The following is a 14,257-nucleotide window of genomic DNA, read 5'->3' as shown; positions in this document are numbered from 1 at the left end:
ATCCGTGACCCAATATTACTGACTCGCAGGAGTTGGGAAAGAGACATAGGAAGATAATTCACAAGCAAAGAGTGTGACAGAGCACTAGTATATCCCAGGAGGTTGTTGAAAAATTCAAAATTCCAATACATACATCTTAATATATTGCACAGGTCCTACCTCACACCAGACTCTTTACACAAAATGTTTGGTTTCTCTTCAGAATGCTCTCACTGCCGAAGCCCCACCGCTGATATGATACACATGTTTTGTTCCTGCCCAGTGGCAGAACACTCCTGGAAGGATATTGCAGAGGCTCTTATAGAATTAACAGAGCGCACTGACATACGTACCATTAAAGGAACCCTTCTTGGCCTCTTTAAACATCCTAAAAGAGCACAGGTAACTAACCACTTAATTGACCTTGTTTTGCTACTTGGTAGGCGAGCCATCACCATGCACTGGAAATCACACGCTCTCCCAACCCTACACCATTAGTATGCAGCACTGAAGAAGTGGGGCAGGGCCGAAACTGTGGTGCTTCAACGTGAAGAGGCAAGAGAGTAACGGAAAATTCCCTATTGTGGCTGGGTGGGAGATGTAGATACAGAAACCACGAACATATAAAGAACAACTTCTGACCTGAATACTGAGTATGTGAATGCACTCTTCTTTTGCAGCATGCCCAGAGCGGCTAGAATTTATCTATCTAATTCCTAGAGTCGTTGGGTAGACACACTGACTAAGGTTACCCTGCTGTCACTATTTTTATTTCTTCCCCGTTCAAAGCATTGGAGACTGTGTATTTTATAACATAAGAGCACCTTCAACCACAAATGTGATGTCTGAAAATAGTAGTGATGACCTGATACATGGACCTGTTAGTTGTTTTCCTAAATGTGCTTATTTTTTGGACTTTCCAAGTTCACTTAAGAGTTTTGTGTAATATTGAACCAATGACCCCTTCCTCACGCAAAATGTATATCAATGCACATGATACATATTTACCAAGACAATTACTCATGAAACAAGTTAATCTGTACAAAATTAGAATTCATGTATACATATCAGAAAAACAACACAAATTGGTTTAGAAAAAGTACTTTAGCCCACTAATATAGCCAAGCAGCAGTCAATGTTAGCAATCTTGAATTACACTAGATTATGATTTCAACTACTAAACTCTTCTAAGGAAGCAACTACAGGCTCCTTCCACCTATATTATAAACGTCCTCTCTTATCATTTGATCAAGAGTACTAACTGAAAAGGTAGACTCATATTTTAGAGCTGGGTCTAACAATGTGCACTTGTTTCTGTCTGAACAGGGTTAATTACAACATAGAAAGAATGAAAACACAACTCTGCATGCCACAAAGCAAATGAAGAAAATCAGGAGATGAAACAGAGAAAAGCACAATACAACAGTGTAATACAGCTTACAAAAGAGTTAAGCCATCAGAACCATAAAAAGACACCACTACTCTATGCGCATAACTAAAGCAAACTGCCCTTATAAAGAACTTTATAAACTTCCAGCAGAGTGCCGCAATCCAGAATGCCTAAACACAGAAAACCACAATCACAAGACTATTGTGGAAAAAACTCCAATTAATTGATCTAAATTAAAATGTTTGAAAATTACCTTAAGAACACAGACAACACTACAACAGCACACAACCTAGCCACCACAGAAAGAGATACCAATAATCATCCAACAATGCATCCTTTCAAAATTTCCTCAATATCATCAATGCAGCCATATCATCAGGCTCACCTTCAGACCCAGCATTGCCAAACAACTTTAAAGAAATACTTCACTCTACCTATGCAGTGGCCAGCTGACTTTTGAACAAGTCGCTGGAGCTAGGTTCATTCCCACCTGAGCTGAAAACCTTCTGCCTTAGAGATCTTCTCAGAAAGAAAAGCTTCAACCCATTTGACCCAGTAAACTCAGCCCCCATATCAAATGGACCATTCTTAAAGAAACATTTTGAGAGAGTAGTGTTTACTCAACTCTCTAACTTTACCAAACATTGTGCCTTACTGTCAAACCAACAGACTGGCTGCAGGCCAGGCAGCGGCATGGAGTTACACATCATATCCTTCTGGGATAATTTAAAACTCAATGTGGACAAAAACGAAGTGGCTGCCTTGTCACTTCTGGATTTATTAGCTGCATTTGACACTGTCCACCACAAAATGCTGCTGCAAACGCTGTACAATCACAGAATCAGTGAATATGATTTAAACTGATTCTTATCTCATAGGCAGACAAACTGTAATGTACCTATCTCCTTTCAGATCACCTCTGCACCCACAACACTGAGGTGTTCCTCTGGGGTACATCAAATACCCTCTATTATTCAACATCTAAATAACAGCTTTACCAAATCTGATTGAACCATACACCCTAACCTGTTACAACTATGCAGATGACACACACATCATTTTCAAAATGGATAACCCGAGTACCTCTACAATTCACAACTTGTTTTTTAATTCTATTTCCTAACTATAACAATATTGTAACCTTTGTTTTTTTAGTGAATTTGTATTTTTTTAATGTAATTTTAATTACTACGGCCCTCATTACAACCCTGCCGGTAAATGCCGCCTACAGCCGCGCTGACGTCCGCCAACATACCGTAACCGCAGCGGTATTCCGCTATGAGTATTATGACCCACACTGAGAAATCCACCACTATACAGACACCCACAAAAGTCTGCCACACCAAAGGTCAGTGATAAACTGGCGATAGCAAAACCCACACCGTTACGCCAACAGGAATACGCCTACAGTACCACGACCCACGAATCACCGTGGCAGTCTTTCAAACGTAGTAAACCATTGGCAGTACACACCGCCGCGCTCAAAATACACACACACTTACAAAACTACACCACATTGGACAATGCATACTACACACACCTGACACATATAAACACACCACACCCACACACTCACACCACTATAAAACATACACCCATATTACCCACAAACCCTTACAGTGAAAAAAAGGATAGCACACAGAGGAGCACCCACTCAATCAGAGGCACAGAACACCATCACCCATACACCATCCAGGCACATGACAGCATACACCACAACACATCACTGCACACATCACGCCACACATCCTCATCATTTCACGCACACCACATCCATGCCACCCCAAAGACACCCCAGGTTCTCAGCTGAGGAGCTAAGGGTTATGGTGGAGGAAATCATCCGGGTAGAGCCACAGCTTTTCGGATCACAGGTGCAGCCGACGTCCATAGCTAGCAAGATGGAGCTATGGCGGAGAATAGTGGACAGGGTCAACGCCGTGGGACAGCACCCCAGAACAATGGATGACATCAGGAAGAGGTGGAACGACCTACGGGGGATGGTGCGTTCTGTGGTTGCTAGACACCAGGTAGCTGTACAGAGGACTGGCAGTGGACCCCCACCTCCTCCCTCCCAACTAACAACATGTGAGGAGCAAGTCTTGGCGCTCATGCATCCTGAGGGCCTTCCAGGAGTAGCAGGAGGACTGGACTCTGGTAAGTCAAATCCTTACTACTTCCCCCCCCACCTGCATGCCATCACAAACTCCTACCCCTACCCTCACCCCATCACTCCACTACCTCACATATACCCCACCATCACAACCCACCCATCCCAATACCAAGCCCTGCATGCCACACCAATGCATGGACCCCCATCACAGACCTGCATGGACACCCATCACCATAGCATGCCCAGTAAATCACCACTCACACAAGGCCAAGCTGACAGGGAAATCACAATCATATAGGGAAACACACCCATGCACAAGATGGCACACGCAGATACAATAACACTGCATTTGCATCCCCACAGGACCCATAGTCAATGTTCCCAGAGTGGAGGTGGCAGCTACATCTAGTCCCCCCACAGAAGAGGTCCACAGTGACGACAGCAGCTCTGCACGCCTGGATCTCGATGACCAACCTGCCCCATCCGGGTCCTCTGGACAGTCGGGTACCCAGGCACAGTCCCCCCTCAGGAAATACCAGCACAGCACCCACCCAGCAGACCCATGCCACTGTCCCCAGGACACATCAATCAGCAGTGTGTCCACCACTACAGGGACCCCAGGCAACCCCACAAACCCAGGACGACCATGGACCTGGGGTCAGTGGCAGTGGGCACACGGTTCAGGGGACAGAGGCACAGGACAACAGGGAAGCTGGGAGGACTGCTGTGCCACAGGGGGAGGACAGGCCCAGGGAACCCACTCTCCAGGAGGCACTCTTCAACATCCTGGGAGCATACCACCATTCCCAGGAGATGATGGGCCAGATACTGGCCAAGCTGCAGGAGACCCAGCAGCTGCAGGAAGGACAGTACCTGGGGATCAGGGAGGACCTAACAAAAATATACACCATCCTGGTCACCATTGCAGGGGTGCTGGCAGACATGGGCAAGACCATGAGGGAGGCAGTGGCACAACAACGGGTGCCTGACACTAGCCAGACTGATTGTCATCCTTCTGTCCCACACTGTCACCCTGTCCACCTTGAACTGCCATTACTCCCCTTCCTATGCCCCATTGGACAATGCACCTGTGATACCAAGAGACTGGACTCTACCCTGAACTTCCATCCACCATCAGCCCAGCCCCTTGCACCACCCCCTCTACTTATGAGCACCTAAATAAACACCCTAGGAACAAATACCAATCTGGAGTCTGTCAAATTATTCAAACATGTATTTATACAACATTATCAAAGCATTGCAAATCAAAAGTACAGTAAAATATGCTTTAGGATGACCTCTGGTGGGCAGCAGTACACAAAGCAGGAGCCAGAGTGGGGTACAGAGATCTGAAAATGGAGATGGCAAATGGTACAGTCAGTGGCCAGGGACATAGGGAAACAGGCTGCATTGTGCCTGCAACAGATAACTTGAATGTTAAGTGAAGTTACAGTATCTCACCTGTGTGTCACTGGAAGTACTGCTGAATAATATTGGTTCTGTTGCCAACATCTTCTTCCTCTGCCTCCTCTTCCTCACTGTCCACAGGATCCACCGCTGCCACAAGTCTATCTCCAGGCTCATCCTCCTGCAGAAAAGGCACCTGGCGTCTCAAGGCCAGGTTGTGCAACATGCAACATGCAACGATGATCTGGGTGAGTAGTACAGGGATCCACCTATCACATGGAGGCACCGGAACCTGGCCTTCAGGAGGCTGAAGGTTCTTTCTATAATCCTCCTTGTATGCCCATGTGCCTCATTGTAATGTTCCACTGCCCTTGTCCTGGCATTCCTCACTGGGGTCAGTAACCATGAGAGGTTGGGGTAACCAGAGTCACCTGAAAACATTGAGGGACAACTGTCAGACACACACTAACCCTTAGGACAACCCCATACCCAGACACCTACTCATACTGTGTGGGGACCTTTGGCTCACCTATTAGCCACACCCAGTGCCTCTGGAGTTGGCCCATCACATATGGGATGCTGCTATTCCTCAAGATATAGGTGTCATGCACAGAGCCAGTAAATTTGGCATTCATGTGGGAGATGTACTGGTCCGCCAAACACACCATCTGCACATTCATTAAGTGATAGCTTTTTCTATTCCTGTAAACTTGTTCATGTATCTAGGGGGGGACAAATGCCACAGGTGTACCATCAATGGCACCAATGATGTTGGGGATATGTCCCAGGGCATAAAAGTCAGCTTTCACTGTGGCCAAATCCTCCACCTGGGGGAAGACGATGTAGCTGTGCATGTGTATCAGCAGGGCAGACAACACTCTGGTCAACACGTTAGAGAACATTTGCTTAGACATCCCTGATGCCATGGCCACTGTTGTTTGGAAGGCAACCACTTGTCAGGAAATGGAGCACTGACAGAACCTGCAGTAGAGGGGGGATACCTGTGGGTTGGTGGATAGCAGACATCAGGTCTGGCTCCAATTGGGCACACAGTTCTTGGACTGTGGCACGATCAAGTCTGTAGGTAATGATAATGTGTCTGTCCTCCATTGTCGCTAGGTCCACCGGGGTCTGTACACCAGAGGATGCCGCCATCTCATAATGTGCTTCCGAGGTTGAAGCCTATGGAATAGAACAGTGAGCAGAGGGTCATAGTCACACTTATATTGCACTAATGATGACTTGTTGACTTTACAGAAACAGTGTGTGAACTCGAGAGTATGTTGATGTGCGAATGTTTGCTGTGACACAATTAGGTGCCATGCCCTGTGCCCCCCTGAAATGGCGGATGCCTGACCTGTGAGGAGGGAAAAGTGGAAATGAGGTAATTGTGCTGGCGTTGTGCGCCGTCGCAGTAGGTGGTCGATGACCGCCGCGCAAATTCGCATTGGTTATCATTGGGCCCTATGGGTTCCAGGAGCCAATGGCGATGTACGCCAGCGGTGACGCTATGCACCGCCGAGGACGTCACCGTCATTTTCTATCTAATCACTCACTTGCTACCTGGCCCTCAACAGGAGAGGACCTACACTGCAAGTGCTGCTGTGACCTGTGTCTGGAAGTGACAATGGCTCATGTGTCTGGGGAAAAGGTTCCTGCCTTCACTGCGGAGGAGTTGGAGAAACTGGTGGATGGGGTCCTACCCCAGTACACGTTACTCTACGGTCCTCCAGACAAACAGGTGAGTACACTGTGAGCTTGATGCGTGGGCCATGAATGTATGGACTGCTGTGTGTGTAAGCCACATATTGGGGGGGCAGAGGGGTCCTGGCCAGAGTGCAGTATGTAAGGTGGTCAATGTATGTGCATCAGGGGATGTGTGGGATCTATTGGGCAATGAATATGACGGTCCAAACGGGTGAATAATGCCCTTTTCTGCTGTCTTTTCCCTGCAGGTCAGAGCCCACCAGAAAAAGGGTATTTAGCGTGCCATCGCCAAGGAGGTGCGGACTCTGGGGGTCTTTAACAGGCGGAGCACCCACTGCCGCAAGAGGTGGGAGTACCTGCGCCGCTGGGCAAAGAAGATGGTGGAGGGCCAACTGGGCTGGCCTCCCAACGAGGAAGGGGTGCCCATCGCACTATGACCCCCTTGATGTTACGCATCCTGGCGGTGGCCTATCCGGAGTTGGATGGGCACTTCAATCAATCAATCAATCAAACAAATATATTAAGCGCGTTACTCACCCGCAAGGGACTCAAGGCGCTGGGGGGGGGGGCCTGAAGGCATCACAGCAGCCACGAGGGGGTGAGTACAGAATCTGAAACCTGACTTTGCGCACGTTAGGAGGGACCTGGATGGGAGTTGTGGGCTGTGGGTGCCCCCAGGCCAGGGCGAACATGACAGGGTAGGTCCCTTGTTGGGCAGGCTCAATATATCACTCATACCCCAATAGTGTTGGCCGCCATCTACTCCTGGGCAGGGTCCTGTGACTTTCAGGTGTGCAGCTAATGGTGTTAGGCATTGAACCCCATGAGCTGGTGACTCTTAGTAAATGGTTGGGCATCGTCTAGTGCATAGGGCTGCTCCCTGTGTGTTGTGTACACCAACGGTAGTGGTGTTGCTGGCATTGACCAAGTGTATCCTCTGTCTCCACCCCCTCTTTGTTTTGTCACCCTGTCCTTGTGTGCATTAGCATCATCTGGCAGAGGAGCAGAGGCACCGGCGATGGAGGGAGCTGCATCCCACATGGCCCATGAGGCCGAATCCACCGAGGGTGAGGGCACCAGTAGGACGGAGGGCGCTCCGTCCCAATGCCACCTCCAGAACCTTTGGGGAAAGGCATCCACTCACCCTATCCTTGGCAGGATGAAGCACACTGGGCACCAAGCCCCCTCCAGAACCTGTGGAGAAAGGCATCCACTCACCCAATCCTTGGCAGGATGAAGCAGACTGGGCACAATGCCCCCTCCAGAACCTGTGGAGGAAGGCATCCACTCACCATATCCTTGGCAGGATGAAGCAAACTGGGCACCAAGCCCCCTCCAGAACCTGTGGAGAAAGGCATCTACTCACCCAATCCATGGCAGGATGAAGCACACTGGGCACAATGCCCCCTCCAGAACCTGTGGAGAAAGGCATCCACTCACCCTATCCTTGGCAGGATGAAGCAGATTGGGCACCAAGCCCCCTCCAGAACCTGTGGAGATAGGCATCCACTTGAAAGACTGTGTCCTTGCACTCCCCAGGACCAAGCAGTGGGCAAATCACCCACTTGAGAGACTGTGGCCTTGCACTCCCCAGGACCAAGCAGTGGGCAAACCACCCACTTGAGAGACTGTGGCTTTGCACTCCCCAGGACCAAGCAGTGGGCAAACCACCCACTTGAGAGACTGTGGCCTTGCACTCCCCAGGACCAAGCAGTGGGCAAACCACCCACTTGAGAGACTGTGGCCTTGGATTCCCCAGGACCAAGCAGTGGGCAAACCACCCACTTGAGAGACTGTGGCCTTGCACTCCCCAGGACCAAGCAGTGGGCAAACCGCCCACTATAGAGACTGTGGCTTTGCACTCTCCAAGAACAAGCAGTGGTCATGGAGCGCCCTCGAGAAGCAGTGGCATTATTCCCTCTTTCGGCTGAGGTGCCCCTCCTTCCCCATTCCCCTGAGGTGCCTGTGTGTCTTCGACCTGATGCCCTTGCAGTGTTCTCTCCACATTGAGGCAGGAGTCAAGTGTGGGCTTGGCCCATGATTTTTGGCCCAGTGGCCCACGGACATTTACAAAGGACAATGTACGACCTTATGTACATATTGTATATTTTTGTAAATACTGTTTTTTGATTTGTTACGTACATCTTACTTTTTCGAAAATATTACTGTTTAACTCAATTCCTTTTGTTCTTCCATTCTTCCAGGGGATTACGGGTGTATATGTAATGTTGCTGCATGTGTTTGTGTGTATAGTGTTGGGGCCGAGGGTGTTGCGTGTAGTGTGTGTGTGTCACTCTCTTTTTCCTCCCCCCTCCCCTGTGTGCTAGGTGCAGTACTCACCGTGGTCGTCGCGCCGCCTTTGATATTCCTGTTGTATGAGAAGGTACACCAGCATGGGGAGGACCTGTAACTTGGGCTCCATGGTGTCCTGATTCTTCGTTGAGTGTCGAGAGGTGAGTGGTTTCCCTTCCAAACACTGTTTCTGCTGTGCGTTTGATGGCGTTGGTACCACCCCGGAAAAGCTGGCAGATTGGAGGGTTGTAATAGGGTGGGCAGTACATTGGCTTCCGCCTGTCTGTTGGTGGTGACCGCTGCGGTGTTGGTTGCTACCGCCATGGCGGTCAGAGTGTGAAAGTGGCTGTCTATGATGGCGGTTTCCGCCGTGGTCGTAATCCTAATTTCTTTTATCGCCGGCCTGTTGGCAGTATTACTGCCGCTTTACTACCGACCGCCAGGGTTGTAATGAGGGCCTGTATGTTAAACCAACCACGCCAAAGGACGTGCCCGGCAGAGGTTGGCCACAGGGCCTGGCCTACAGTCAGGTCTTGCGGCCAACCCCTATAACTACCCAGCCCTGTGCCACACACAGCCTTCGTGGCACACCATAAAAAAAAGGGGGCTAAGTACATATACCCTAACACATTTGTCTTGGTCCTGGGGTCCCCTGAAAACCCACCATGGCTAAAAAGATTGATTTTTTTTAATTTTTGACAAATCTGCACGTGAATCAGTGGATTTTGCCAAAAAAATGTAAAAAAGGGCAATCTCCTCCACATCCTAATAATGTTTCTCCTGAGTGGGCGACGTCCCGGGCCATGGCCAATTTAATTAATAATAAAGGGGGCACACAGAGCCCCTTGTCTAGGCCTTTTAAAAGCCCTGGGGACCACCATCTCCCTGGGGCTATATTTTAAAAATATGCGGGGCGCTACATAATTTAAAAGAATGGAGTGCTGCGCAGACTCCCTCGCTCTGTGGACCTGTCATGACCACACAAACTTGCTAAATCAAATCAAAGAAATGCTTGAGAAAAGCAAAGAGATATCCTCAGTGGAGACATCAAAGCCCAAACTGGAAGAAGGTTTGCAGAGTAAACTTGCGCTTATTTCAAAGGACGAATCAAGAAGAGAAGAATCAAGATGGCCATCGTGAGTCCTGAAGGTTAGTTACAGTTCTAGTCTTGCAATTGGTTGGTTGCTAGGTTACGAGCTCACCAGCTGGAAGCTTCGCACTACAACTGAGGTCTGACAGGAATCAGCTGTGTGGAGAGAGAGCGCGCTTCAGAGCTGAAACTCCTGTGAGGTAAAATTACCCTTGAAGACGATTTTACAGAAATCGTGATAAATATTGTCAAGGTTTATTCGAGGAGTTTGATAGTAGACTTTTCCAGTGGAGGTTTGGCAAGGCTACAGAGTTTAATGTATGAATAAACCTTATGTTTACAAGGATCCTGTTTAAGATACCCAAGTCAAAAGAAAAACGAACTTTTACAAGCAAGTATTTACAAATACCAAGCTTATAAACGAAGGCCGAGTTTAACGGAGAAATGAATGTTAACAAGTAAGCATTTACAAATGCAACGGTAATAAACCAAAGTAGAGTTTAAAAGAGAAACAAACTTTAATAAACAAGCATTTACAAATACAAGCTATCGACAGATGTCGAAGTAAGAAAGGAGAAACGAACTTTAATAAACAAGCATTTACAAATGCAAGTTATCAACAGATGTTGAAGTAAGAAAGAAAAAACGAACTTTAATAAACAAGCATTTACAAATACAAGTATTGACAGAAGTCAAAATAAGACAGGAGAAACAAACTTTCACAAGCAAGAATTACCAATGCAATAAATGTAATTGAACTCTCTAATGTAAAGTAGAAACCAACTAACATCAGCTGATTTGGAGAACGCATTATCACCAACTATATATATATATATATGTATATATATATATATAGCAACATAAAAGCAATCTCTAACAAAGGTTGAGAAGTTCTTCCAGAATCAGTAATAAGCATTTTTAAGAGCTTATCATTCATAGAGAGAAGCAATACTACAGAGAACTCAGGGTGAGTGAAGAAATAATAGAACTAAAGAGAATTAAGGGTTAAGAGTAGAAAGTGTAAAACTGATGTTGTATGTCCCTAGTAATTGCGACTGTGACTCTTGCAGGTGCTGCATCCAATCTTAGACGTGAAGAGGCTGACTGAGTACTGAAGTTCATCATCTCTGTTGCAGTCTCTCTACAATCCCATTCCACTTTCCCCCTCCGGGGTACTCAGCACGAAGGATTAAAATTCATTTGGAGTAGCTCGGGTCGGGACTGAGGAGTTATCTTCTGCTTCTGAGGAAATGGAATTGAAGTATCCTGACAGGACCACCACCTCCCTGGGGCTACATTTTATAATTATATGGAGGGGCCACACTAACCCCTCTGGGCCCCAGGGACAACCAACTTCCCAGGGCTACATTATTAAAAATGTTAGGGGGCCCAGGCAGACCTCTGGCCTCAGGGGCCTCCACCTCCCCGGGCCACAATAACAAAATGAGGGAGGGCACATGGACAGCCGGGTCCCTGGGGACAACCACCTCCCCGTGGCTATATTTAAAAAATAAGCGGGCCCTGCAGATGCCCCCGGGACCACTATCTCCGTGGAGCTTCAATTATAAATTAGTGCATGGGGCCGCGTGGGCCCCCCCAGCCCATGTGGCCCAACTCTCTAGGCTGAATTCAGCCTGGGGGACCCATTCCCCCGGGGCTCACTCACATGTTATTGGGTGCCCTGGCCCCACCTAGGTTGCCCAGTACAGATTTATGGGGATCGCGGGGGGAGACTCAAGCCCACCACATCCTTGTTGATGATTGGTAGCCAATTAGATTTTATCTTGAGATCTGTCAGCCTTGTGGATCTTTCATGGTGTGATATATAAATGTGTTTGAGGCTCAGTTTCACAAAATCTGCTGAACAAATTTATACTAAATCACATAAAGCACGCTTTCTGGACCAAGATTTGCCTTTCTGCCAAAACTGGTGTAACTCTACTCAGCTGTTTGGGCTAACTGTCCTATTGAAAATGAATAAGGAAAATGCATTTTGAACCTCCCTTTTTCTCAGCTCCCGCATGATGGATCACCCCAAAACTTTCAAGGAAGGAGCTGAAGTGGATGAGCAAAAAAAAGGGGTCCTAACTATACTAGACAGTGGCCAGACCGGGTGTGTTTGTGTGTGTGTGTGATAGATAGATAAGTAGATAGATAGATAGATAGATAGATAGATAGATAGATAGATAGATAGATAGATAGATAGATAGATAGATAGATAGAAAGAAAAAGAATGGCAGAAATCCAGCTGTGGCCATGTCGGCGGATGGCGGTAAAGTGGCGCTGCTGCCGGCAACAGGATACGCCAGTAGACTGCTACCGGCTGTACTATGACCCATAATACGACCTGGCGGTGTTCTGCTGGCAGCAGCGCCCCGTCCCGTCTTCTGCCGGAGGACCCCCTGAACACAGGTAAGTAAGTGGGTGCTCTGACAGGGGAGGGGTGGTGGGTGTTGTGTGTGTGTGGGGGTGTGTGTGTGAATGTGCGTGCGTGTATGCGGGTGTGTGTTTCATGTTGAATGTGTGTGCATGTGTGGAGGTGTGAGTGCATGTATGCTGTGTTCTGTGACTGCGTGTCTGCGTGTATGTATGAAAGTGTGTGCGGATGTGTGTACGGATGTATGCATGCATGTGGAAATGGGTGTGTATATGAGAGTGTGTGTGTGAAGGGGGTGTGAATGTAGGAGGGGTTGGAGAGGAAGGGGGTGGAGGAGTATCTGGAGAGGGGGGTGGGGGAGACCTCTATCAATGACAGGGAAGGGATTCCCTGTCACTGATAGTGCCTACCGCCATGGTATTCGTGGCGGTAAGGAAGCCACGGAAACCATGGCGGTAGGCGGGGTCATTATCCCGCAAGCAGTACAGTACAGAGATTGATATCTCCAGCCCGGCTGCTGTTACCGCCGTGGCATTCGGTGTGGTACATTGGAGGTTTTGCTTCAGCCAAACCGCCAATGTCATGATAAGTGGACCGTACCGCCAGCCTGTGGGCAGTACTTTCCACCATATTACTCCCAACCGCCAGGGTCATAATGAGGGCCAAAGTGAGGCGGTAAGAAGACTGGTGTTTTTTTGCATGGTCACATAGGAATTTTTGTTCTCCAAAAACGCAAAAACTGCTGAGCAGAATTATACCACACTCAGCATGAAATTAAACCTTTATTCAGAATAGCGTTATTTGTGGTAAGCTGGCCAGCAAATAAATGTGATTGAGCAAGCAAAGACATTTTACATCCAGAATACTTGCTGACATCCTCTAGACGAGTCTAACTAAATTCCACCTTTTTGATCCATTGATAGCAATGTTGAGCTCAATAGCCTCTGTTTACTTTTGATAGACTGATGGTGTGTCTGAAGGCTGCTTGAAACGATCGATAAATTGCTGGTCACAAATACGTTATTAATATTTGCTTTTTCTCTAGTGCTGACAGAGCAAGTTTTGATATATGGGGTTAGACGCAAATGCATTAGCACATAGACTACATAAATAATGCAGTCAGGCCGGTGCTGCAGAGCAGGTGGAAGGAAGCTCGGTGTTTTAGAGGTTTACAGGCTATGTGATAGGAAATGATGACGCATAAAGAAAGAGACAGACAAGTGCTCGATGAGAGAACAATACTCGGTATTGCATCAGGGCCAGACTAGACATTCTGTCACTAGCGTATTTTTCTAGTGGGCTGAGGGCGAAGGGTTTGATATCAAAAGAAGATGGGCATGGTCTCCTGCAGTGTGTGGCTGGGTCTAATATGTTTGCCCAGCCACACACTGCAGCCTTGGATGACAGGCAACCACCAAGGCCTAGTGAAATGGCTCTCTTGTTTATGCCCAATATGTGTTGTTGACTAGATATTGTCAGAAAGCACGGAAGAGGCATGAATAAATGAAAAATGATGAAAGGTTCTAAATTTGAGAACACGTTAAAGACTTTTGAATATAATTACAATTTGTATATATTGGATAGGGTAAATATAGTGCCTACGACGACTTGATTTTGACTCTAGGAGCTTTTAATAAAAGTACCATCATTACCGTGCCCCCGGCTATCATATATTATGCAGTGCCAAGATGAACTTCAGCGTGAGTAATCATTTTCCCCATTTTCTTTGGATTTTTTTTGGTAGAGCCGTGCGCGATTCATTACCATGAAACGTTTGAAAATCCTGAAATGTGCATAAAACACTAGGTCAACTGTAAAGATGCTTAGAGTGCACAATTTGTTCCTAAGTAATTGAAAGTTTATTTGGAAGAACACACTCGTCTAAAGCACTCTGCCCTATCACCA

The sequence above is a fragment of the Pleurodeles waltl genome, chromosome 8 (genome assembly GCF_031143425.1).
Source record: "Pleurodeles waltl isolate 20211129_DDA chromosome 8, aPleWal1.hap1.20221129, whole genome shotgun sequence".
NCBI lineage: Eukaryota > Metazoa > Chordata > Amphibia > Caudata > Salamandridae > Pleurodeles > Pleurodeles waltl.
The sequence above is the reverse complement of the archived record's forward strand: the minus strand, read 5'-3'. Positions refer to the sequence as shown.